Source organism: Rhipicephalus microplus, chromosome X, assembly GCF_043290135.1.
Source record: "Rhipicephalus microplus isolate Deutch F79 chromosome X, USDA_Rmic, whole genome shotgun sequence".
Classification (NCBI taxonomy): Eukaryota; Metazoa; Arthropoda; class Arachnida; order Ixodida; family Ixodidae; genus Rhipicephalus; species Rhipicephalus microplus.
The window spans coordinates 255,792,931-255,798,380 of NC_134710.1; positions in this window are offsets into that span (position 1 = coordinate 255,792,931).

Genomic DNA, 5,450 nt, shown 5'->3' on the forward strand with positions numbered 1-5,450 from the left:
AGTGCGAAGTAAAAACTTCCAAGTTTGTGCTCTTCCCATATCAGTTGGCCTTCGCGACGCGTTCAAAGTGTTCAAGCCAGCCCTCAGCGTCCTCGTAGCTTTCGCCGTGGAAAGGTTTTGGTAGCATTGGCTGGTTTACTACAAAGTTGGCTGGAGTGACCTGAGCTGTCATGTCGTTTGCGTACCCGTTCATAGCCGTTGATGTTCCAAGGGAAGTCAATAAAGGTGAAAATTCAGGACCCTCACCACATAGGCATCGACTGCAGCGCTGATGATTAGGCGTCAGCTCGTTGGGTCAAAATCGCTGTGGTTCTAGATTGTGCTCCGTCACTCGACAGGGGCTTGGAATCACACCCAGCAACTCCACCAGAATTGTTACGCACTCTTCAATGAACTCTTTTAATAGGCTAACGTAGGTTAGGGCGAAATTGTGCCCGAGAATCATAACACAGCTAGATTGTCTCGAGGATTCATTTCTGCCTCTTCTTTTACGTTTTTTTTCCAACACGGTGCGCGTGCAGCTGGGTCCCGCAGGCTCGTGCGTCGCAAACCATCATATATATATATATAAATATATGTGTGTGTGTGTGTTTTTCTTCGATTAAACATCAGATTTTTATAATAAGAAGTGGCTCAAAAACGGTGAATTTCTGCCTCAAATATTTGATGACGTAAATATTAAATTCTCGCTATGGTAACATTCAATTCCATGGGTGAATACTGCAAACTCGGACCCTACATACACTTCATCAGTTGCAGTATGTATATCGAGCTGTAATTAATTTCAAAGCCCTAGCTTAACGTCATTCACTTTTCATGCTAGTAACGTCCACCACTTGTAGTAAATTTCACTCTCTCAATGCGTTTACGTTATTTCTCAGCTAAATTACGACCATTTAAAAAAACGATTCTGTATCACTTTAGAAACAGTATTATCAATACAACATCACGCATAAAAAATTTTCAGTGCTGCCCGGGCAGCACTACACAGCGAAACCGTACTCTACAATTACAGGTACGCCACGTTTTATTATGGAAGCTAGTTATTAGTGTAGCAGATATCAGTAAGGCATATTTCGCTGACTAGATTTAAAAATGCCGACGCCATATGTGCTGTGTGGGGAGGAAAAAAAAAAACTCCGCGAAAGGCGTTGTAGAGTCCCTACGACTCGATGGCTCAAGTTGTGAAATATGGAAGGGTGAAACAAAGCCGGCGATTAAAACAAAACGAACTTATTTAATGACACCAATAAAATGAAACGTCCGCGTGCAGCTCAAATCGTTCGCTGGCGACTGGTCACTGATGTCCTTTCGAGCCTTGTGGGCTCTCATCCTTGCGCCACGCATAGGTAACCACACACAAAAACAACCACTGACACTGGTGGACGTGTCCCCCGTTTTATGGCCCACTTCAGAGACGAGAACAGTAGCCGTTGATCCGAGCGTGCTTTCGATGGTCGTAGGCCACGGACCCGAACTTGAAATCCTCCAAGAAAGCTGTCCATGAAAGGCGTGGCCTTGTATAAGATTTAAGTACAGACACACAAACAATATAAACTGGAAATATTCCTTCGAGATTATTAGAATTAGCACAAAATAGGTGTAGTCTTCTCAGAACAGACAGGCTAAAAGCGCAGAAAAAGTACAAGCAAGCCAAGGTCAACATAGGAATCGCGAGCTGCTTTACAGATAGCAAAAAAAAAACACCGAAAGGGAAAAAAAGACGTAAAAATATGTTTACTATTTGTTCTTCCTCCCTGGCCTCTCGTGCTTACTGCTTACCACACAGAGCAAAACGTGCCTTCCTTCGAAAAAAAAAAGAAAAAAAAAGAGTTGAGTTGCTGTCGTTTCGGACTTGGAGTACACTACGCGTCACGTCTCTCTCCCAGAAAGAATGGGCGGATTTAGTTGCGCGTCCAAAGCAGCCGTAAGGACACTGCCTTCCATTGCAAAAGGCGCTGCGCCGTGCTCCCCAGGGTGCATAAATGATGATGATGACGCCTTAAATATGGCAGAAATTAGGCGCCTTCTCCTTCTTATACTTCTTCTAACCACTACCACCATTGCAAATGGCCAGCAGTCTGCGTCCAGCAGCTGCAGACGCGTGACGCGTGACAAAATCTGTCTAATGACACCTGAAAGGAGCAAAGGATCGTGCTCGCCATGGAGTCATTGGGACCGATTGGCGTGATGCGTGCGTCGGGCCTTTCGCCCTTTTCCCAACTTCTTTTTTTTTATGCCATAGCGTTAGGAAGGATACAACGCTATCTCGTTCCGAGGGTTTTCTGAAACACTGGCATGCAAAGTGACGTGCATGCATTGAGCCGCATTTCCTTTGCCATGTTCCCAGAGGCAGCCGCGTCCCGCCGCCGAGGATTTCATGCCCACAACCAATGATTGATACGTGGGGTTTAACGTCCCAAAACCACCATATGATTATGAGAGACGCCGTTGTGGAGGGCTCCGGAAATTTCGACCACCTGCGGTTCTTTAACGTGCACCCAAATCAGAGCACGCGGGGCTACAGCATTTCCGCCTCCATCGGAAATGCAGCCGCCGCAGCAGGGATTTGATCCCGCGACCTGTGGGTCAGCAGCCGAGTACCTTATCCACTAAACCACCGCGGCGGGGCATACGTACAACTAAGTGGCATTTTATTTCCTGACACATTGCCGGTTGTCTCTCTGCACAAAATTGACTTTGATCTGCGCAACTGATGTATCAATCTGGTAGTCTATTTTAGCTGACGGATAAAAATGATTCAGGTGAATGGCTCTTGTATCAGCCGTCGTTGATCGCTTACGGGTAAATACGTTTTTCGTGTTTTTTGTTCGCTTGTTTATATTGAAAGAACATGACAAATATTGATTTTTTTTTCTTTAGGGAGCACTGCAACAAGGACTGCAAAAAGTGTAAATAGCGTGATGCACTGCTCTCGCCGTACTGAAGGGAAGTCTGGAAAGATGCATGCTTCGTTTCTAAAGTCCTGCGCAATGTTTCCACGTTACATTAGGTCGCAAATGGACTGTAAATGCCGACTGAAAAATATCTGCTTGGCCTGCCTTGAAGGTAAGATGTGTTGTCCTTAGTTTGTTTGTTATACTATTTGTTTTACAGCGAAATATTATGAAGAAACTGTGTTATCTGGGGCTTGAAGCACGTCTCAGAATCTCAACGCATTCACATAATTATTGTAAGTGCACAGTTTTCGTTAATATTTGTGTATATACCAACAAAATCCTTTTGCTGAATTGTGTGAATATAGCTTATAAACTCCTGTGACTGTGCAACTAGTCAAGTAAATAGTGTGCCTTTCTCTAAGTTTATTCATAATGCTTGTTCTTTTCAGCTTTTCCCAGCAACAGAAGGATACAAGCCTCACAACTCGGTTGTAAAATGCTGTACACCGAATACGTATTCACGGCCAACCGCATGAATATTGACCGAAAGATAGAAATGATCTAGTAGGAATGCCACTCCATCGACTGTATAATTTGGTTGCACAAGGCCTGCTCAAAATCGTTCCACGCGAACAATGTTCCATAAAATAATAGGGCATTTATACAACTGCGAAATAAACATATAAAATTAGGAAGTTTATGTTCTAGTCTTCCTTTTATTGCGTGTTACGAGCTTACACGCTAAAGAACAAATGGAAACTTTAGAGGCGTTTGATTTCGTCTTAATTGTGCACTGGGTCATTGTCATGTGCACAAAATACAAAAAAAAGCAGTGCGAAAAAACGTTGGCTACCAACCCGTAGCTGTCGATAAATCGACGCTTAGGTAAGGTCGGGCCATGGTCAGCCCGCGTGCGGCACGCATTCGGGCCCCTCAGCCAACGCGGTCGGGCCTACGTTGTTACCCGACGTCGCCCGGCGTGAGGCCAATATTGAACCCCAAGACCGGCCCTACGTTGGTTTCCAATGTTGGGCCAACCTCAGAGTAGTTGGCGAGTGATGACGGCTGACGTTTTGCCAAGGATAAATTGTTGCTTAGGCATTTCATGTATACCTACCAACTTCTTTCCACATTCTACTGTTCACGAAGTACTAAGTCTCTACAATGTTAACTTTCATGATCTTGATGTTTTTCATAGTACATTGTCATTGTTTTTGTCTCAGCTCTGCACTGTCTTCAAATAGTTTTTCACAATGTACTGAGTCTTCCCTTTTTCGTCTTTCATGGAGGTTTTTACATAGTTGCGTATTTTCTCCTTTATTTATCACTTCCTTTCCATGATTCTCATCTTTTCTTTTTATTCTTCCCATTTTGCGCTGAATTTTTTTGGTGTGTGCTGACTTTTCATTTGAATTTTCCGAATATTGTCTGTATTGTATTGTTGCTTGTATTCTTTTATTTTTTCATGTGCCTGCACAAAAGCCACACTGTTGTTCTAGGGCACATTAAATGAATTATTGATTGATTGGTTGATTGGTTGGTTATAAAGAATATCTAGACCTTTGAGTTCTCCGACACCTATCGTCAAACTATACGCCATGGTATGTTTTCCAGAACATGAATATGCGTGATCAGGTAAAGAATCTCTAATTGTCCACAGAAATTTTCTAAGCACTTACAGCCATATCGCTTCGCTAGAAATGTCTTTGGATATCGTTCTAAAACTGTTCAGTTATAGTCACTTCTTTGAGTTCACTGCCGATGAAACAGCACTGATCTGCTATTGTTCATAGTGTAAGGAGGAAGAACAACAATATGTCAAAGGGGGCACCCCCTTAGCCACGGAGCAAGAATTCTTCTTTCTCCGTACCCTTAGGCTGAAATGCTGAGGGCGAGCTGTCGTGACCTGCCCTGTGATACTCGTGTCGGTCGTCGCCGCCCGCTTTATGCGTCCATCACCAATAAATCACGAACCATATCTTGCCCTCAACTACTCAGTTGTATTATTTTAAGATTGCTCGCAACATCGCTAAGGTGCGCTGGTTTTCAGTGCGGATGGAAAGCCTCAACTCTCGAGAAGTCGAAAGAGGGAATGACATGACAAAAGAATAGAATAAGTACTGACAGTAGACCTTATCTAGCTGCTACAGATGGTACCCCTTCTCTAATTCCTGCCAATCACTCGCTAATCATACGAAACGTCTTCCCCATCGTGTGACCGAATTAGCGAAGAGGACGTGCATTCGCGCGCGCTAATTTATTAGATTCGGGGGGAGCACTCAGGCGTACAAAAAATCTCCGAACGCTTGTCTTTTCTCGAATAAGTATATTGAGCCCGCATTGAACGAAATGCTTGCAAGAAAGGTTTGTCGATGTCGTACAGTTATCCTCTTCTGTAAATTCCGTAATGACCTTCGCCACTCACAACCCATGAACAAAGATGGTGCTAATTTGCGTCCCTTGTACTCCTCGGGCCTGCACCTGTCTTGTCAGCTATACTATATATACTTACAGATATTCCAAGAAAACAGATGGTAACACAGCTCCTTG